Consider the following 23,623-nt stretch of genomic DNA (forward strand, 5'->3'; position numbering starts at 1 on the left):
ATTTTAAACCCATCTTAAACCAATTCTTTATTTTAAATCAATCTCAAATCAATTCTTTATTTTAAATAAATATCAAATCAATTCTTTATTTAAAATCAATCTCAAATCAATTCTTTATTTTAAATCAATCTCAAATCAATTCTTTATTTAAAATCAATCTCACATCAATTCTTTATTTTAAATCAATCTCAAATCAATTCTTAATTTAAAATTAATCTTAATCCTAATTTATTTCTAAAATAACATTTACATTTAAGTTTAACATCCACAGAGAGCTTTACATTCCTAGAACAGACAGCGACGAAGCCCTATTTGGCAGATATTTAAGGGCCGCTCCATCATTGGCTTTAGTGTCAACCAAAACAAAATTTATTAAAATTTGTCCTTTTATCGGAGTATATTTCTGGCGCCATCTATGATGCGCCGGCCTAAAAAAAATATTGTACATAGGCTCCACAAAAAAGGAGATGGGCCTTAAATTTAGCTACGGAAGAAATACAAAGTAAAAGTTACAAAGCAGCAAGAGTGATTATGAGTGGACGAGGACATTAAAGAGGAGAAAAATCCATCGAAGCGTTTGTTACAGAAGAGATAAAAATATCATTTTTACTATTTTGTTCAATGGCTTGACATAGGCATAAATATTCTTGGTTTGGATGCAATTCTCCTAACTTTCGTATTTTTTTACCGATCATTTTTTCCTAATGGCGAATAAACGGGGTGAAATTGCGCGTTTAAACATTTTGAACCTTAACATCATTTTTATTTATTTTAATATATTTAAGTGTCCAAATTGAAGTTCACTACAAAGATCAGAGTTACAAGAGCGTAAAATTTCATGAAAATCGCTTTGAAATTATGTTGGAAACCATTTGCAAATTCCAAATTATTGCCTCTTCTGACGTCAGAAGGGAACGGAAGAATTTAATTGGCTCGCTCAGGAATCCATACCTCTACTTGGACCCGGTCACCTGTTTAAAGGCATAAGTCGATAGATGACTTGGGCCTAAGGTGGTGCCTTGGGTATTAGCCTAGCTGATTATTATAATTATCCTGGCGTATCGCATATGGTAAGATCACTCTGACGGCTTTGGCCCCGCCTACGAGAGAAAAAAAACCCCTCTGCGCGCGCTCCCCTCTCACGTAGTACATTGTTTGTTAAGTTAACATAGTGACGTCAAAAAAACCGTCAGCCCCATCGAGACGAAAATCTGCCACGATAAGCATTCCAAGTAGAAGTATGGATTCCTGATTCGCTGCATAGTCGCGCCATCGTATGACAATTTTGTATTTTATTTTGTCGTTGTAGGGAAAACTAAACTTCCGCTTCTAATTTAATTAAAATAAATATTAATTAATAAGTTGTCAAAATTACGGGGTTAAAACAGAAAAAATGAAGAAATATGGAAAATATTTTAGCCTGTTGCTATGTTAGCATGCTCTTTCGTTATAAATAATTTAAGAAGTATCGTGAAATATTTTATTATATTACGATTTTTATCCGCCAACTTTAGCAACATAATTAATCCTAATGTTAGGATATATCTTTATATGGTTTTCTGTAATCAATACTTATTAATTAAACTTAATTTAAAGTTCAAATTATTTTTAGATCAGTTTTAAAATCCACACAATTTATAGTACATAGTAAAACATTTAAAGCGTAATTTTCCTGTTTACGGAAATTTGGCCGACAAAATTAAATTTATCTTAATATTTAGCTGTAAAGTAATTCTGAAACTCACATTTGGCCACTTAAATGAAAGTTAGGGCTATCTAAAATAATTGAGTTTGTACTTAATAGGATGAAATTCTTCATAGTTTCAATAAGATCAAAGTGTAGTATACTTTGGCATCAACAAAATAGATCGACTTGGTAAAAGTTTTTTTAATTATATCATTTATCTAAGCTCAAATTAATTTACTTAAAATTGAATCTATCTATAGTAGTACAAACTCAGTTGCATAGTCGATTCAACTAAATCCTACCATGGTTAAAAAGGTTTTTTATTTTATAAAAATCAAGCTAAGTAACCAAAATTGAAAAATAAGTGTAAAATATGGAAAAACGTTGATAGAAAAGGAATATAATAATAATAATAATAATAATAATAATAATAATAATAATAATAATAATAATAATAATAATAATCAGCTAGGCTGATACCCAAGGCACCACCTTAGGTCTAAATCATCAAGCGACTTTAAAAATCCATTAATTCAAGTGGCTGGGTAGAAGGGTGGTGGCAAGCCCTTCATGCCACGCGAGCCACCAGCTCCCTACACTAACTATTACCGTTAAACTCAACAAGTTTTAATGGAAGGGGAAACCGAAGAGCTCGGGGAAAACCCCTTAAACCAGTCGGGAGAGAACTTGCATTAGGCGTTGTTCCCAGTTTTCACACAGTGCCACAAGCTGGGATCGAACCCGGCTCCTCTTTCTGCGAGGCGAAAGTGCTAACCACTCCGCCACCCCACGTAAAAATCTATAAGCTATTAACCAGGCTTTGTAAATTTTATAAGCAAAATAGGAATTTTAGGGGCGAATTATAAGTAAATACATGAAATAAAACAGACGAATTACAGGAAAATATAGGACACTAAATAGCAAGACATAGGAATAATAATAAGGTAATTATTGCATATCGATATGCTTTGACTCGAATCACCTACAATATTGATAAATTTTGTACACTGCTTTCTTGCATTATTGGATCACTTAGCGGATTTACAAAGCCCGTACATTTCAAGATTTTTATTCGAAAGTAGCAGTATTTTCACCAGATGTTCTATTACACGTACCAAAACGTTATTTAATTTTCCAAAGTCCGTGAAATTATAGGAAAATAGGTAAACATTAAGGAATTTATAGGAAGCCTGGTCACCCCGAATTAACTGATTTCAAAATCGTATTACACTACCTCTATATTATGGATGCTTAATAAAGAGAAAACTGATAAAATCACCTGGTTATCCAGAATTTATCTGCTAAAATGTGCACAGGCATCCAACTAGATAAAACACATTCGCCACCACCGAATCGTAGTACAATGCCGTCATAGAATTACTCTACTTACCCTTCTCCGTAATCCCAGAACAAGACTAAAAGAATCCACCCGCTGATTAAAATTCTAATCCACCTCAGGTAAAAATCAACTTTCCCCAAAGCCTTTCAATTTCCTTCGATTAACTTAAAAGAAACATGTCTGAAAACTGCTTAACGCAACAAGTACCAAGGCCATGGTTATAAATAATAACCGTAATAACTGGAAAGTCATAAAAAGCGAAAACGCGCATCATTCAAGACGGGTACGAAATTAACTCTTAATTTATTCATAGCCCAAAGGGTCTCTGACGCCGAAAAGCAGGGCAAATTTATGCAAGGTCCCTTTTCCTTTAAAAAAATCACGTGCTAAAGATCGAGAAGATGGCTGTTTTGGGGATGGAAGGCCACGGGTACAAGAAAATTGGGAAGACTGCAAACCCCCCTGATCTTCCTCTCTTCGGCCAAAAGCTCAGTCACCGAAACAAAGACCCTCGCAAAGACCCCCAATCGATGGAACGAACGCTCCGAAAAAAGATCGCCTTCAACAATGCGCCGGGTTTAAATAAATTCATGGATTGATAAAGACTTAGTTTTTAGTTTTTTACTAACAGCTTTCAAGAGTCTTTTTAAATTAAAGGACTTGGTTTCGTCGGTTAATCGTTCAGGATTTAAATACAGGTCAAGGATTTGTTGAAATACGGAAAAACGTATTTTATTACTAAATGGTCGTTTTTATCTGGAATTCGAATTGAGGAGTGCGATTGTTTATAATCCACAGTTGTCATTTTTGTTGATATTTTTAAACAATATAAAATTAATAGATTTATTTTACTTCCAGCTTTTTTTATTTAATTTAATAATTTTTATCTAATTAAAGAACTTTTTATAGTATAATTTGGTAAATTTAGCGTTTATCGGTTGGGCAAACTAAAATTTAATATTATGTTAATTAAATTTAAGTACTATTTAACAATTTGGTTTTGTTCAGGTTTGCTTGGAATTTAAAAAAATTAAATAACTTATTGTTTCTCATTTTGGTATCTAATTTCACCATTGAAATACTGAGCAATTTAAAATAAATTACTTAAAATCATTTGATCCAAATCAATAAATTAATTAAAATCATTTGATCCAAATCAATAAATTAATTAAAATCATTTGATCCAAATCAATAAATTAATTAAAATCATTTGATCCAAATCAATAAATTAATTAATATGATTTGATCCAAATCAATAAATCAATTAAAATTTATTTGATTTAAACCAATGATAACATCGAAATAAATTACCGTTTAAATTAATTTGATTTAAAATAGTCCACCATCGTTATAAGTGTATTTGAAGCAGAATTATAAAATGAATATTTCAGAATTATAGAAAGATTTATATTATGAAAATTTCGGAATTATAGAAAGACTTATACTATGAAAATTCAAGAATTATAGAAAGATTTATATTATGAAAATTTCGGAATTATAGATAATTTAAATTATGAAAATTTCGGAATTATAGATAATTTAAATTATGAAAATTTCGGAATTATAGATAATTTAAATTATGAAAATTTCGGAATTATAGATAATTTAAATTATGAAAATTTCGGAATTATAGATAATTGAAATTATGAACATTTCGGAATTATAGATAATTGAAATTATGAAAATTTCGGAATTATAGATAATTTAAATTATGAAAATTTCAGATTTATAGAAAGATTTATATTATGAAAATTTCCGAATTATAGGAAGATTTATATTATGAAAATTTCAGAATTATAAAAAGATTTATATTATGGAAATTTCGGAATTATAGAAAGATTTATTGGCCTATTATGAATATTTCAGAAATATAGGACATAAAATTTCAAAATAGAATCTGATTGACTGGGTAAAATTGTAGGCCCTTCTAAGATTTATAAGATATAAATTTCGTAAATATAGGAAATTTATATCAGAAGATCTATAGATCTATAAACCGATTTACGGACTTTTTACATCGAAACTTTAAGTTTTAAATAATACATTTAAAGCAGTTATAATACTATGAGACTACCACGAGGTTATGGGCGCACAAGAAAACGCGTAACCTATTTTAATAAAAATCAAATCAATCGATTTTTTTTTTAAATCTGATTTTTTTATTCTATTGCATTTTTTTTATTTTTATACAATTAAATTACCCTTTTCCTGTATAATTAAAGTATATTTTACTTTTATCAGTTAGCTAATCTTGAAATAAATTAAAATTGAATTAAATTTAATTCACATTTATGTCTAGTTTACTCAGAGTATCTATGTATTTTAATATTTTTTAATATTTTTTCCCATTTGGTATTACTCCATTGAAATAGATTGTGTGATTTAAATCAATGATTTAACAAAAAATCACTTGATTTATTTCTTCATTTATAATTAAAAGATATGTTATTTGGAAATTAAAGGAAAATGTAGAGAAATAAAAGGTTTTAAATAAATGGGTACAGTCGAAAAATCGGCCGATAATAACAAACAGTAGTGTATATGATAAAATCATTGTAAAAGACGGTTCAGTACACTGGCATATCCTTTTATTACAATTTTTCATGAAAACAAGTTTGCAAGAGCATATCCGAATATGTTTCTTTTCATTTTACTTGATAAATAATTTCTATCACAAATCGAATATCATGGTTTTTTATTTGGTTACACTCGTAACCCCCGGTCTAAAAAAGGTATGATCTAGCTTCTGTAGTCTGGCATCCGTGTCGCGGCCAATTAAATAAAATATTATCATTAGTTAAGGAAAATATTTTTCTAATACCGGTATCGACCAATACCGATATTAAAAAAATATCGACGATATATCGACGCCTCCCTACTTTTAAATACTTAATTTAGGAAAATTAAAAAATTTGGTTTAGGAATTGGCTGAACAATAAAAAAAATTTCTAATATAGCGCGTAACAAATCTTGATATAAATAAAATTGATTTAAATCAATGAGCAATTTTACAGGAACAATCACAATCACCCTGTCCATAGATTAGAAACATTAGAAACGACAGTAACCTTATCGCGCACAGTATTAGGTTGAGTTTGGATAACAATAGTCGCTCTTTTTGTCTGGGGCGGCTTAATTGGTGGTAATTTGTAGCCCCCCCCCCCTCCCAGTATAAACTCCTTAAGTACTAAGTGGTTGTTGTTCCAATTTAATTCGGTAAACAGAAATTCGGGACAACTTCGGCGGCTGTGGGCATTTTGTGAAATAAAATACATTGAAACTTGAGACTTCCTAATACCGATGAAATAAGGTTAATGCGTTTCAAATAGTCCAAATGACCGATAAGAACTTTGCCACTTCAGATAATATTTGACGCAGTGGCGTAGACACGTGGGAATTTCCCTGTCGCGGATTATATCACCACTATACTGCGGTGGGAAACGTAACTAGCGACTCAATTTTCGTCCGATGAAACCTTTATAAACTAACACCTCAAATCAGGCAATTATACGGAGTCAAACAGACGAACTTAATTGCAGTTAGTTCGATTTCGGAAATGTAGATGGCGCTTTATAAATTGGTATGATACAAAACATCCCCCCCCCCCTTTAATAATTTTCCAGCAACGACACTGCTTTGGTTAATGTTAATTTGGCTTTAATAAAAATAAAATAAGTTAAATAAGCCTTGTTACCTAGCCGATTTTATAAATAAATAACCTAATCCTGTAAAATATACCCACCTAGCGGAAAATTAAGCTTAAATTAGTAATAATTATATTTATTTAGTAACTTATGTCTAGCCCTTGGTAACTAAAAGTGGAGACAGGGATTCTAGAAGCAGACGAAAAAAATTGCCATTTAAAATTACAGTATAAATAATTCAAAATCGGCTACAAATTAAAAGTAAAATTATGAAATCTGTCAACCGTCACTTTAATTACATTTAATATACATCTACGCCTCTAGGTAACGACGTAGTTTGTATATTTCAACCTTGAAAAAACCGTCAAAATAAACTTCGTACCGTAAGCGACGCGTCATAGGTAAAGGTAGGCCTAAGAACCACGTAACAGAACTAAATTACTAAATACACGTACAATCAAATAAATTATGAAGCATTCTACATAGCCAAGGCCTTTAAATAAAACTCGCCGAAACATACATTCCATTCCCTAAAACGCGTTTAAAATAAGACAAACGCGAAGTACTTAAAATTGAAACTTACGGAGAAACGGAGAAGTAACAACGCTGACCACGAGATATCCTGACTCGATCGTTCGAACGTTCAGTTTTCGTAGTTTATTTAAGTAAAACAATGAAGTGATTTTTAACACATAACGAAAGCAACAGAACGTTGGGTATTTGGCGATAAACTGGGCGAAAGAACGTAGGCAGATGGTAAAAATCGCGTCACTTCTTCGGGAAAATCGAGTAAAAATTTTCGCGTCTTTTCTCAAGGTGGCGTGGCTTCTTTCGGGGGTTTATTTTTTTACCGCCTTTTCGGCGAGCGCGGCGCTGCTGTACGTCGCGCAACGGCCCGTCAGAGCCTCGGGCACTTGGCCAGCGAAACGCGTCTCTCCCGTTTTCCCGATTCGGCCGCTCGACGCCCGGCTTCGAGGACAGCGGCGCTGCCGTCGTTATCCGCCACCGAGAAAGTTAGGCGCGGGGAGGAGAGGCAGCGGTCGAGTCCAAAACGGGATAACTTTCGTTCGGAGGGGTGGCCGGGTTATTGCTCTTAACTCAAAGAGACTTTCCGATCAAAAAATAATGTTACAAAAAAAATATCCCGAAAAACACTTCACCAGAGTTTATCATAAGGAAAATTTAATGTAAAATAAACATTTTTTTTTGCTATTCGTGGGAAGATTTTTCACCCTACGAAAAGGGTAATAAATTCAAAATGAACCATCTCCCGAATAATTTCCAACTTTGTCCCAGCGCAATGTTTAATGTAGTTCAAAGGATCCCAGTTTGATCCCAAAATCTAGATATTAAATTTGTATAAATATAAATATATTTAAATATTTACTAAATTTACTATATTTTTAAATATTGACTAACAGCTAGCAAAATTTTTTTTAATATAAAATAAACTAAATTAAACTATAAGAGAAAAATATTGTTTAAATGTTTTTATTTTGAATTTTCGAAATGAAAAATGGATTTTTCAAAAAAAATCCTACGTTTTTGTTTAAAATACTTTTCATAACTCTAATCAGTTTTTAAAACAAACTAATAAAACAGTAACAATCATAGTTTAAAACGTGTTTTAAAATCTTAAGCATACTTTAGCCGAGGTAAATTAAAGCCATAAGTTACATATTAACAATAAGTATGACAGTTTGTTGTTATAGTTTTTGTTTTAATGTTAATTAAAACCTTCCGTGATAATTCTTACTAATTGACTTACTAAATGTTTTGCGTTACTTATGATAAACGAATCTTTGGATAAATTTTTCAAAGCTTACGTCTCGTCACCCCATAAAATCTATTTTTATTACTAAATTATTAAATTAGCATCGTGTTTGCATCTAAATTTAATATTTTACCTAGTAGAATATGTAATATCTCAATTAGTAGATTCGATTTCTAATTAAATATCTCATTAAAATTATAATAAGAATAATAAAAATCAAAATGATAATAATAATTAAAATAATAATAAAAATTAAAATAATAATAAAAATTAAAATAATAATAAAAATTAAAATAATAATAAAAATTAAAATAATAATAAAAATTAAAATAATAATAAAAATTAAAATAATAATAAAAATTAAAATAATAATAAAAATTAAAATAATAATAAAAATTAAAATAATAATAAAAATTAAAATAATAATAAAAATTAAAATAATAATAAAAATTAAAATAATAATAAAAATTAAAATAATAATAAAAATTAAAATAATAATAAAAATTAAAATATTAATAATTATTAAAATAATAATATTTATTAAAATAATAATAATAATTAAAATAATAATAATTAAAATAATAATAATTAAAATAATAATAATTAAAATAATAATAATTAAAATAATAATAATTAAAATAATAATAATTAAAATAATAATAATTAAAATAATAATAATTAAAATAATAATAATTAAAATAATAATAATTAAAATAATAATAATTAAAATAATAATAATAACTAAAATAATAATAATTATTAAAATGATAATCATAATTAAAATAATAATAATTATTAAACATGATAACAATAATAAAAATTATATTAAAATTTAAAATAATAGTAATTAAAATATTTATAATAACAAGAATGTATTTATTTATTTATACTCAGGGAGAATGAATATGTTGAGATTTTTTTAGCGTTTCTCTAATTCCACCCGTTGTGCCCCCCGGTATGCTCCTCCGCTTTAATAAAATCAAATAATACTGCAATCTCATTGGTTCTTAAAAATTACGTTTTTCGACGCGATTAACGCTGCAGCGAGAACGCAAAAAATAAGACCGCCTCCTTTTTCCCTCCCCCCCCCCCCCTGCGTGACGGGGTTAGGGGCTCAACGTGTCCGTCGATAGTCTCGACATATTCATTCTCCCTGAGTATAAATAAATACATTCTTGATAATAATAATAAAAATAAAAATAATAATTAAAATATTTCTAATAATAATTAAAATATTTCTAATAATAATTAAAATATTTCTAATAATAATTAAAATATTTCTAATAATAATTAAAATATTTCTAATAATAATTAAAATATTTCTAATAATAATTAAAATATTTCTAATAATAATTAAAATATTTCTAATAATAATTAAAATATTTATAATAATAATTAAAATAATCATAATAATTAAAATAATCATAATAATTAAAATATTTCTAATAATAATTAAAATATTTCTAATAATAATTAAAATATTTCTAATAATAATTAAAATATTTCTAATAATAATTAAAATATTTATAATAATAATTAAAATAATCATAATAATTAAAATAATAGTAATAAATAAAATAGTAGTAATTAAAATAATAATAATAATAATTAAAATTATCATAATAATGAAAAATATACTGATTTCTTAGCTTTGGCATGGTGAATTCAAATACTTCAAATTGTCTGTTATATTAAACCATTTAAAATCGTTTTTCAATAAGAATTTTGATCCAACAGTTCATAAAACCATTTATTTATAGGGTACCAAAGATTTTAAATTTTAAAATTTAAATTTTATAAATTATAATTTATAAATTTCAATTTGCACTTTACAATTAATAATTTAAAATAATTTTTAGACAATACAATTTGACAGAGGTATTTAATCTAAGAAGTTGCACATTTATTTTGGATCATCCAATTTCGAATTTCAGCCACCAGGATTAACAATAGCTAGATGTAAATGGCGCCAGTTTCGTTAAAATCATGTCGTGGCGCTTGTTAGCAGACGACGGGTCAATGTAAAATATTCTGCCTTTAGGCTAAAAGAATAAAAACATTGGGTTACTGACGCTTAAATATTTTTAACCGTGAAAACAAAGCGAATATTCATAATTAATTTAAATATTTAATTATAAATAGCACTTACCAATTTAGAAGTTACACATTCGTATTCAACTCGTCACGACCTTCAATTTGATTCTAAACACGACGATACTTGGACGGTCTGTTCCTAAACGTATTTCACAGGTTACACTTGACCAAGTTGACCCCTAAGCGTGAGACCACGGTTGACCGAATCAATCGAAAGGACTATTTTACGATCAAAATATGGTTCAATCCTCGTGAAAATTAGCTTCAATGAATTTGCTTAAATGGCCTTTTGAACCATTTCCCCCTATTAAACTACCCCCTTATGATTGCTATCATGGCGGAGGTCACAAGGTACAACGTGGTATAGGTAGAATTAATGCCGCCCAGGTGGTACCAGAACTTTGGCGTGGCCAGACTGACTATAAAGAGAACCTTAATAACCTCAAATTGCGATTACAATAGTACTAGGCGCCATAGAAAAGGCTGGACTGTGGGACACATACCTAACCAACCTACCAAACCAAGCGGATAAGGAGCAAACTGTACTCACACACCAGGTTTTCAATAAATTATTAGGTGATGGCCGTGCCAGTATATAACTGCTGAGGCCGGCTGAAAAGAGCAGTAAGGAAAAGCCGACAAAAGAATTTCGTTCTCGCCACTCAATTACGCGTTTCTTCGGCTCGGGCACTCCCCTTTCTCTTCTTAACGATCTTAAGCACGCCACCTATCGTCTAGTTTTCGTCCTATATTCCTCAACGATTTTATTCTATTGAGTGCTGTGGCACGATCTGGTGGCTCACTTGGCGTTTTTCGCTCCACTAAGTTTTCCCTTCCCGCTCCTCCAAATCGAAAACGAGAGATTTTCAATAAGGAAAATGGCTGGAACTTCTTGGAAGTGAATCTAGCATACTAACGGCCTTTTTTTCATCAATATACCGCACTCAATGCGACCGTGGCCAAGGCGTAGTCGAACCGATGTTTTAATTTTACCATGGAATAACGCCGTTACTACGAAAACTACCTGCAAGCTATAGGAGCAACAAACACAAGGATAATGCAGTTGGCCTTTAAACACGCTAAAGCAGTGTTGTGTACCAATTTCATTGGACGAGCCTGTGCACTGAACGTTTTACGGGCGGCGGGAAGACAATTTCCTATTTTGCCCCTTCCGACGGCAGCAGGCGCTAAAGCGTCTAACCAATGAAAATTGTACGCAAGAAAATGCACGACTTCTGACGGGTTGCGTTCTCCTTGGGTGGGGTGCTGTGTTTGTTGCTTCTAGCTGCAAGGACCTCTTTAATGGGGGAGTCAATGGTTCACAGTGCACAGTGGCGTAGACAAGCGGAGGGTTTCCGTATCCAAACCCCCTCTTAGGCGTAACTTTGGCAGTACTAATATTCCCCCCCCCCTTCTCGCCCGCGCTCAGGTATTTTACATAGTTTCAACCCCTCCCTTGAAGGATTTCTGGCGACCTTATAAGTCACAATTCATATGTATATTAATAACTCAAAATACATTTTAGCTGGGATTTTTAAGTTTTCAGGACATATAGAATATATAATATAATATAACTTGAAATAGGAAAATTCCATGACCTTGAACCGTGTCTTCAAGGTCATTCAAAATGTATCTTGAGAACCAATAAAGATACAAAGTTGGTTTCAAATAGAAAAGTGTTCCCCGTCACATTTTAAGTCTAAATAGCTTTAGCCATACCTAATTTGACCAGTCGAGAAATAATAGACAAAACAAGAAGGTTGTGTTGAAAATAATGTTACTAAATTGGAACAATTTTTCAAAATCTTGATTCTCGAGATAAACTTTGAATGACCTTGAACCATGAGTTGGAGGTCATCCGAGGTGGCAAATTTTAAAGATTCTCTACCAGATGAGTATGTCTAGCAAATTTTGATACTTTCGCGTGAGTACTTTTCGAATTATTGGCCTTATTCTTTTGTCTAATATCTCCCGACTTGTTATTAGTCAAATTAGGTATGTTGAACACTATTTAGATCTAAAATTTGACTGTGAACACTTTTCTTATGGTTCTCGAGATAAATTTTAAATGACCTTAAAGGTTGACTACATAAATATTCGGTTTACTCTGAATTTCACTGGAAGTCGGCTGACTGCATGGCACATGTGTATTGCAGTCAGCCGACTTCCAGTGAAAGACAGAGTAAACCGAATATTTATGTAGTCGGATTTAAAGACGTGGTTCAAGGTCATGAAAATGTTCTGTTTCAAATGTCCCCCTGCACGAACTATGTGAGCTGAAAATTTCAAATCTGTACCAAATTTTTTTGAGTTATTAGCACTATAACGTTTTTTGGTTTACAACCCATAGATTATTTTACGGATTCTTAGCTACGCCACTGCCGGTATGTCATTGGCTCCCTCAAACTGAAGTGTCAGGTGGAAAATTCATCCGTCTCAACATACTTAGCACAATGTAGAGTATGGTAAAGAAATTTTAGAACATAATTTCGGTACATTTAGTGGGCACTGGAATTAGAATATGTTAAAACTATAAGATTAAAATTACCACTCCCTAACCTAACATTTTTAAATTGTATTATAAGGACATTTTGTAAATTTAGCACGTCATAAATTATAAAATTATATAAATCACTAAATTATCCCACCCTAGATTAAAATTATTACGCCTTAAAATTTATAATATTATAAAATCAAATTTTTTGTAAATCTATCAGGCCTTAAAATTTGTATGGTAAATTTATCAAACTAGAAAATTGTTAAAACTATCAGATACGAAAATTTTAAAATTATCGAAATTGAAAATAATTAGAACTTGCCAACACTAAAAACATTTCTGATAAAACAATAAAAAACACCTCAAAAGCGGGTCCATTAGCCGCGATGGATATTATTAAAAGTGTGGATAAAATCAATTTTTCACTAACCGATATTAATCGATTTTTTAATCGACGTAGACAGATATAAAGGTAATCATATAGCGAGCCGCCGCCAGTCGTGAAACGGGTGCGTCGATCGCCTATTTGTCGTATTCCCGGTAGACGAAAAGATAGTTCATCCCATCTAGCGTTCACCCCCAATTTTCAACGGATAATTTATTCCGATTTTGAGCGTGTTCGCAGTTTGCCACGAAGAGACCTTTGAAAAGGTACCCAATTAGGATACGCTTTAACAAATCGAACATGGCCATAAATTATCCGCCAAAGAGGCCCGAGGTACTTTTGAGGGAAAGGTCACGACGGGTCAAGACTAGTTTGCCGTAATTAGAATCAGGAAGGGGAGGGGAGAACTTTTCGTGTCTTTAAACTTTTGAAAACACGGCGGCGAAATAAACGTTTTGGGAACGCCTGATGCATTAGATTAATTATTTTTGAATAGAAAAAAATTAATTGTTGCGAATTTCGAGATGAACGAGGTTTTCTAACGAGGTGGGGACGACCTGAAACGTGTTTTTTAGTGAGAAAATTAATTAATGGCAATTCATTTGATGTAATTACATCGTGCACGTGACTGTCTGTGTCGTGATTATTTCATTTTGTTTTGTCCTCTTCATTTTTTTTCGAGTGTGAACGTTATTTCGGCTGAGCTTAAGTGTGCTCTACAAAATAATTATCCGCACAAAATGGCCGATCTGCTACGTTTAGAGGGGAAAACCATAGAAATTAGAGAGAGGAAAGGAAAGTAAAGCCTCGACAAGGCATTAAATTATTCTTCACGTCTCAAAGCTACGCTTTAGGCCCCTTTACTTCCGGTTGCGTTTCGGTTTTGTATTGGCTGATCGAGAAAGCAAAATAATTTCATTTTCTAAACTATCATTGGCTGTTTAAAATTATTTTTTCTTAATCATTGAGCCGGGAATCAGGATTTCGCGGGGTATTTATGAGAGTAACTATTTACATTAATTTAAATTAATTTTATTAGATATTTATTATTTATAAGTAATGGTTTTCGTGAACTTTTGATAATGTGTTGTAGGAATCTAAATAGAAAACACATTTATGAAATCTTAAAGCTTAGGCCTTAGCATTTGACGCAAAAATTATTTACCTTTTCTAGTCTCCATTGCATCCCATTTATAAATTTAATTTGTTCAAATAAACGATAAATTATTTATCGTCGATTGGAACATGTTAAAAGTATAATATGAATCGATAATTTCCAATAAAAATTAAATTGTTGGGCTTTAGAATTTTACTAACCGAGCTAGATCTATGCGAAGTTGTAGCAGACAGCGGAAGAAATGACCAAAGACTATATATACGCTTCGCTTACTAGACAGGCGGATTCTATGGCTCAACTTGCATACCGATTGTGGCTCCATCTCGACGCTGGTCAAAATTTTCCCCTAGCTTTAGCTGTGTTACTAGTGGCGCCTCTATCCGCGGGTCAAAATATTACCCCAGCTTTTACAGTGCTACAGAGGTGTTAACAGGTTATTCCTAGGAACACGCCTGTCTAGTGAGCGAAGCGTATATATAGTCTTTGGAAATGACCGTGTTACTTCAGAAACTTTAACCGGAAGAGAAGAAGACTACTTGAAGTCGGAAATGCGACCGACTTTCCGCTCCTCTCTCTAATTTCTATGGAAAAACGTAGCCTGCTCATACAGAACGAAAACCACGAACTCCTTACAGGGACTCGTTACCAAAATCAAGGGAGTTTCTCTCAAAGTTAAGTATCCGTGAACCAATTCCGGTGACCTGTACAAAGACACACGATTGGAAATATCATGCGCTCGTCGGCATTGTTAACATTTGCAATTTAAATGTACATAATTCTTTTAAATTAAGACCGACTTGGTTGAATATTATATTTTTAGTTAGTACTGATCATTTCGGAACTAAGTTTTCGGTCGCATTAAGAAATTTTAATTTTAAGTGATATTTCTGGCCAATTAGCGGGACCCGACAGCCCGCGTACGCACTATTGTCATATCGGAAATTCGTGCTAATTGATACAGGCCTGGTGCCATCGAACTCGTTCGCGTTTCTATACCTTACCAAGCAATTTGAAAAATTTGTTTTAGTTTCCAAAACCAAGTAACTCGAAAAATTCGGCAAGTCTAAAAAGTAATTTAAATTAACGAGATTTCCAAAACCAAGTAACTCGAAAATTTCGGCAAGTCTAAAAAGTAATTTAAATTAACGAGATTTCCAAAACCAAGTAACTCGAAAAATTCGGCAAGTCTAAAAATTAATTTAAATTAACGAGATTTCCAAAACCAAGTAACTCGAAAAATTCGGCAAGTCTAAAAAGTAATTTAAATTAACGAGATTTCCAAAACCAAGTAACTCGAAAATTTCGGCAAGTCTAAAAAGTAATTTAAATTAACGAGATTTCCAAAACCAAGTAACTCGAAAAATTCGGCAAGTCTAAAAATTAATTTAAATTAACGAGATTTCCAAAACCAAGTAACTCGAAAAATTCGGCAAGTCTAAAAAGTAATTTAAATTAACGAGATTTCCAAAACCAAGTAACTCGAAAAATTCGGCAAGTCTAAAAATTAATTTAAATTAACGAGATTTCCAAAACCAAGTAACTCGAAAAATTCGGCAAGTCTAAAAATTAATTTAAATTAACGAGATTTCCAAAACCAAGTAACTCGAAAAATTCGGCAAGTCTAAAAAGTAATTTAAATTAACGAGATTTCCAAAACCAAGTAACTCGAAAAATTCGGCAAGTCTAAAAATTAATTTAAAACAACGAGTTTACGTTTCGCTCCTTCATTTCCAAAACCAGTTAACTCGAAAATTTATTTTTCGATAAAATTCATATTGGGGTTATTAAGTTAATGTACAAGATGATTGGAAATTTGTACGAATTTAAATTTAATATTTAAAATATAGTTAAAACATTGGATGGGGTTGTGTGTACTTAAATGTCCTTGACATCTTGTTTAAAATCCATATATGTGCTTGGAAACACTGCAGATAAGTAAAGATTTTTTAAGGTTTCAAAACCTTATATTGTAAAGCAGGAATCCATGCCTCTACTTGGAATGCTTATCCTGGCGTATCGCGTATGGTAAGATCACTCTGACTGCTTTGGCCCCGCCTACGATATAAAAAAAAATCCCGTCTGCGCGCGCTCCCCTCTCACGTTGTTGTTTGTGTGACGTCAAAAAAACCTTCAGCCACATCAAGACGAAAATCTGCCGCGATAAGCATTCCAAGTAGAGATATGAATTCCGTTGTAAATGTTTTATATAAATGCATTTTATTCATAAATAACTAACAGCCACTTTCAGCCATCAAGGCCTAAATAACAGTCAAGTGTAATACAATATGATTTAAAGCGAGTGGCGCCTCTAGCCGAATCGCTGAATGGTACGTTAGATGTAATTTTCGACAGCACCTCCAACTTGAGTCCAATTGCTTTAAATTTCCAAAGCTTACGAACGGAGATTAAATATCTGCCTTATGCATTCAGCATCATTATCCAGGCACTAGTCTCTCGAATTGAACACGTTCGCCGTCTGAGGACCGAGGCTTAGATTAAAAATTTAAATTGAAAATAATTGCTGTAGTTAACCACTGCTTTAACATAAAAATGTTACTCTCTCGACATAGGCTGTGAAAAATACCTTATTATCGCAACTGGTTTTTGAAATGGTTTCCAACTTAAAATGTGTATCTGATCTTTGACTTGAGGTGCTATCTCCTACACGTGTTTCGGATTACTTAATTAGTTAATGATTTCAGATCTTACAAAGTGATTGCGTAGTGATTTACAGCATTATTATCGAGCATACATAAGCCGCGTTCACACTAGACACTTTGAAAACGTATTAAAATGGTTTCTAAAGATCAAATTAAACATTTTAGGTGTCAACTGTATTAATAGACATACGATAAATACATTCGACACCAAAATTTTACAATTTGATCTTTCGAAATCGTTTTAAAATCGTTTCCAAAGTGTGTAGTGTTAACGCGGCTACATTAAATTTCATCATACGTTTTTAAAAATCTTAAAACATTTAAGATCAAATACATTATTTTAAACGATCCGCACCTTCTAGCGGAGAAAATGGCAAATACTAGCCGATCACACCTTGTCATGGGCAGTGACAGCTGAAAACGCGAAGCCATTACCAGATTCATTGTAGAACTTAATTAGCCACGCTCTCTGGATTACAGGAACTGTCGACTGTAGTCGGAGGAATTAACGAATCTAGAGATGGCGGTAGTGTCATTTACAAAATTTCGTCTTCAATGCTGCAATATTATACAGTAGGTTGAATATCTAGTATTTTTTACCAGCCTAGGAAGTGAGATTCGATTGTACGTTTATGATTTAATTTATCAATTTATCGACACAAAAGAGTAAATTCGAGCCCGAAGGCGCCGATGTTTGTTAAAAGACTTTCCACCTACCTCGGCGAAAATCCGAGGCGCCAAATGTCAAAGGTCAACGCAAACAAAATATAAAAATCCCCGTCGAATAAATAAAATTCAAAGAAAATAAAAAATCTTCGGGCTTCCGAAACACTCGTCATAAATATCGTAATTTATGACTTTCGGAATCGAAGAGGGATTTAGGGGAACCCTGGCGGGGGTTTTATCAGTGGGGGCTCAAACCCCTCCCCCCCCCGCACTCTTTCCCATTGACTCCATCTCATTCGATTGACCCGTGAAGGTCTGCGGGTCTCGTCTGGATGTAAAGAAATAAGGGTCTACCAGGGACATTAAGAGCGTTATCTTGAGGGCGTAAAGTCGACAAAGAATTCTTGCAAGAAATTTATTTTCAAAAGCAGAGCCAGAAGCTAAAAATTCTTACCAATCTCGCGAGATAATTCCAGATTTCTTACCAAATTGACGGGTCTACGGGTTTTATATTTATCCCAACAACACGTTCGCCAAACTGGTTGTCAGGAATCACGAACGCTTTCCCGCGCAATATTAAAAAATTAAATTAAATAAATTTAAAATTATATAAAATTATAAATAATTTCCCGTTAAAATATTTATTTCGAAGTTAATTTGTTCTGGCTATATTAAGAAAATGGGACCTTTCCTAAATACTCCGAAGAAAAAGCAAATTTGATAGAACAAATCCGCACACTTTAAGTTTAAAACCGACCAATTGGGCGGGTTTATCGAACACCTGGCACCATGTGAAAGACGTCCTTTCTTAAAGAAATTCTGAAATATAAACCGTGTGGAATTGGATGCCTTAATGCGTCAACAGTTCTCGGTAGTTACTTTGACGCGGAGTTGCTCTCTCGAGACTGAAATTGGTCGTCTTTAGTTGAAAGTGGGCGCGTGTGTCTGGGCCGGCGCTCTGATCTTGTTTTTCCAAGTAACGACCTTTTTGGCGCGGATTAAGAAGAGGAACTACTGTTTGGATTTCCTGAAGGGTCTGTCACTTTTGATTCGGCATAAAGAGGTCGTAGGGCACCTCCGTAAGAGGAGAAACGGGCCGAGGGTCAAAATGAACCGCCCGTTTTTACGACCTTATCCTCCGCTAGGGCTCGCCCCTCGCGTACATTTTTTAAGTCTATGGATATTGCGGATATTGCGTTGTGGATATTACAATTAAAATATATATAAAATTAATTTATGCTAGGACTAATTTATACCCATGTTTGACCGATTTTAATATGGATATTTCAATTAAAATATTAATAAAATTAATTTATACTAGGATAATTCGGACCTATTTTTGACTGATTTAAATTTTTTGGATTTAATTGTTCAAAATTCAAGAAATTCAATAATAGCCCAAAATTTCCATTTAAATAAAATTCGATTGATTTGTTTTTTATATATAAAAATAAAACGTTTTAAATTTGACCCAAGTGAATATGTATCGTCATAGGTTTATTATACCTCATACACTTATGGTAAACTTCGATCCAATTTTAACGGTAGACCAAATGACTTAGTCCGCATAAAAATATTTGGTCATTTTAAAAATTAACATGCAAATGATAGGGTACTGACCGAGATAAATATTTGTATACCTGATTACTGATTTCCGAAATATATTTCCTGAGGTAATAATCAGCTAGGCTAATACGATAGGCACCACCTTAGGCCCAAGTCATCTAGCGACTTATAATGCCTTTAAACAGGTGGCCGGGTTACAATACGTAGGAGTGTGGTGGCAAGCCTTTCATGCCACGCGAACCAACAGCTTCCTACACTGACGGTCCCCGTCAACCTCAACAAGTTTTTATGGAAGGGATACGGAAGAGCTCGAGGGAAAACCCCTTTAACCAGCTAGGAGAAAACTTACAAACTCAACCCAGTGCCACAAGTTGGGATCGAACCTAGCTCCTCTAACTGCGAGTTGAAAGCGCTAAGCTCTCCGCTACTCCCAACCCATCACAATGGTCCCAAGTGATGTTCCAAGTTATTCCCAGTAATTTCGTTAACGGTTACATTAGGTGTAGGGAGCTGTTGGCTCGCGTGGCATGAAGGGCTTACCACCAACCCTAATACGCATTCTATGGACGTTGGAAGTCGCTAGTTCGTGGTGCATTAATTACTAGCTGGCTAATTAAAGGTGGGCACTTGCCCCATTGCGGCTCCCCCTGTATCGCTTTGTAACTGACGCACTTACGTCAAAGTAATGATAAACTTATGGTAACAGTTTTTCGATTTACGTAACCCTCGAAAGGTTCAAATAACTAGAAAGAGAATGTAGGGCCCCAAAAATGGTTGAAAAATGAAGATAGGATCGTCTGGGTCTGCGCGTTTTATTGGCTCCGGTAAAACTACACCGGCGTTCTCCACTTTGGTCGGAGGAGAGCTGGCCACAATGCGCGATAGCGTAGAAGTGAAATGAGATTTTGGTTTCGAAAGCTTTTGTTATGATAATCTGTCCCTGCACAGCCGACGGTAACAGCTGTATAAATATAGACAACACAGCTGGATTATTTCGAGGAAAATCTCCCCAATGCCTCTCTCGAATTTTATTCTTTTTCGAGGTATAACGTTACTTTTGTCTTCATACGTGGCCTGCTTTATATAATTTTTAATATAATAATATAATAATATTTCTGGATATGACTTTATAATTTACAGATGGTCGCATTGGATCATTTGTACCTCTAGAGGTTTTCTGTTTAAATTACTTAATGTAACGCTTCGAAATATAATCAGGGTCATATCGAATTGTGGGGAATATCATGCAGTTTATTTCTAAACACCAAGAACAAATCGAAACAAATGGTTACAAATAAACGTAGCGTTGGGTTGTGGTGGGGTGGTCTATTAGTTATTTTTTAGTGTTCACCTACTAAATAATTGGTGGCGCCTTCGGTTGTGGGAAATGAGACTACGAAGATATTTTTAAAATTTCAAGTATCAAATCATATTTTATATATTTGGTGTGGAACATCAACGTTTGCAGCTCAGGCCGCTTCTGCCTTTGGCTTTAGAAATATTTGGCGCCAGTGTTGATTGTTAAGAGGGGTCGAGAAGGGGTGCAAATTTAGTACAGTCAAAGGTAGGCCCAAGAGGGGGTCTGGACCCAGAAACCTCCCTTGTCTACGCCACTGCTGTGCAGCGAAATTTGTAAAATTGAAGGGGTCTTCCATAAAGATTGCTTTGCAGGTTATATTCCCTTTAATTAATTTCAATGTTAAACTTTATTTAAATAATAATTATTTGTAATAATATGTTAAATATTAAGATTTATATTATATTTACTTACTAAAATTAAAAATTGTTGATTTGAATAACAATTTTTTTATAATTTCAAATATTATAATGAAATTGAATATTATTAAAATATTAAAATACTGTAATTTGCAATATAATTATTTTGACTGTTCGTAAATATAGTAGTATTATTGACCTACAGATGGCGTTTATGACATCTGGGTCAATTAAGCACCACCCACAAAAATTCGACTTCCAAATACGTTCTTCCTAAGCATGGAAGAAGTAGAGAAGGAACGGCGGCCAGAATAGGAAAGCCTGTACTGAAAATGTTGTTGTCTTCCCTCATTTCAACCCCCTTTTAGTAGGGCACTCCGACCTTAATGCGCATTATTCGACGCGCACTACGTCACGAGGCGGAGTCTAGTCAGCTGTAAACATTACAATACATCTTCCGCGTGTTTGTGTTGAGCTTCACAAGGCGCAAAGGCCTAATTTATTTAAAAAATTTTAAAAGTATACTACTTACTGTAAATTCCTATCATAGCAGACGCTATTTTGCAATAACAATAGCGCCATCTCTAGATTCTTTGTTGAACGAGCATCTGATGACAGTACCTATAATCCTGAGAGCTTTGATAATGAATCAGATGACTCATACGAAAAATAACTTTGTTAGAAATAAAACTTTTTATTGCTACTAATAGACGGGTTAAAAGTAGCTTTTTTGTCCAATTTACACAAACTAAATGAGGTTTTTATTAATAAATTAGTTTTAAGATGATTTAAAATTTTATCGCGTAACCTTCGTTTTAATCAATGTTTTAATAAACACTATATTTATCTCCCTTTCGCGGGGGTAATGCCATTAGAGGACTATTTTTAAATACTCGAAGGCTTACCAGATGGCGCCAATTGTCTGAAATGTAGTAATTTTGAGTTATCTGAAAACCCGCGTGTTGTTTTACGTCGAATTTTTTCAACAGTTGAACTTTTGTTTCAGAGTTTTTACATTAAAATTTTTTATTTAAGTAATTATTTATTCCCATCCCACCAAAACGTTTAAATTGGCGCCATCTAGTGTAGATAAAAGCATTACAATATAACCTCTAAAGGCTTCGCTCTATGTGTATTCAACCTGAAAAAGAAATTAATTTTTATATTTTGTTAAAGTAAGAGTTTGATGATAGGCGAGAAAATTGCACATTTATATACCCCTCCTATGGTTGTTAAAAAAGCTAAATAAATTACTAGAACTAAACCAGAACTAAACCTTTCCGAAATTGTTCGCTTAAGTCGACTTTCACGGCTATTATTAACAGACTTGGTCCATAATATACCAACACACCTACATAATTTTGATTCTTACGTTTAAAGAAAACGATACTAATGTCGTCTGGCAGTTCGTTGAAAGCTGGGAAGACAGATAACAAAGGCGTATTCAAAATAACGATTTCCAATATTGGCAACACTACCAGGTAAAGATGGAAGTTTAGGGTGTTCTGGCAAATGTGATAAATACCAGAAGAAAGACCTCTCTCTTTCAAAACGTAGGCTGGAAATTGCAATTCCGTATCTTCGTCTATCTAGTTCTGCAAACCTCCACATTGTTGCTGAGCTAACAGGCGTGTTTGACACGTCTCGGAGGTGCGGAGTACTCGAGGTGGGAAATTTGTACCCCGAAAAAAGTTTGAATATAATAATTCAATTTGCTACGGTAGGCGAATATTAAAAGGAGGCTCGGGTGACGGCAATGATAGGGCCGTGGAATGATAGATGATTTCCACTTTAGACCACTCCCTTCACACTCCCCTTCCTCAGACGGGTTCGGGGATGAGGTAATGGGTGCGAGTGCCATCCGAATATCTCGAATCTCATGTTAATAATACATAATGCCATCACGGCCGTGCATTGTTCCTAACCGTTATTGATATTAGATACTTGGTACATGTATAAAGAGTAACTATCGGCTTCTAATATCGATTCCGAATTAATGAAAATTATTAACGTCAGTTGGATCAAATTTATTAGTCGAACGTCAGTTGGGTAAAAGAATTTTAGGGAACGTCATTTGGGTTAAATTATCTACAAAAACCTCTAAATATTTTCCAAAAAAAAAATACCATATCACATTATATACGTCAGTTGGCTAAAATAAATTCGACGAACGGCAGTTGGGTAAAATAAATTGGACGAACGTCAGATGGTTAAAAGAATTTAAGAGAACATCAGTTGGGTTAAATAAAATATGAAAACAACCTAATTTCTTCCAAATGAAAAACAACCTATTGCATTATATACGTCAGTTGAATAAAGGTAATTGAGTAAAAGTTAGTTGGGCAAAGAGTTTCTAGTCAACGTTTATTGGGCAAAGAATTTTTGGGAACGTCAGTTGTTAAAAGAATTTGAGTGAACGTCAGTTGGGTAAAAAAATTGGGAACGTCTGTTGGGTAAAAAAAATGTAGGGAACGTCAG

At 33.1% G+C, this 23,623-nt stretch overlaps 1 protein-coding gene across 1 annotated transcript in view; it reads right to left on the minus strand.

The window, feature by feature from the left end:
• The window catches only part of LOC149951480 (uncharacterized), a 126,029-nt gene extending 118,435 nt beyond the window's left edge, over positions 1–7,594 (minus strand). The window contains exon 1 of the mRNA XM_090168067.1: positions 7,254–7,594. The gene's annotated coding sequence lies outside the window, so the exon portion shown is untranslated. The remainder of the gene's footprint in view (positions 1–7,253) is intronic.
• Between the last annotated feature and the right edge of the window lie 16,029 nt (positions 7,595–23,623).

The sequence above is a fragment of the Leiobunum rupestre genome, chromosome 3, assembly GCF_980474605.1.
Source record: "Leiobunum rupestre chromosome 3, qqLeiRupe1.1.hap1, whole genome shotgun sequence".
NCBI classification, from domain to species: domain Eukaryota; kingdom Metazoa; phylum Arthropoda; class Arachnida; order Opiliones; family Sclerosomatidae; genus Leiobunum; species Leiobunum rupestre.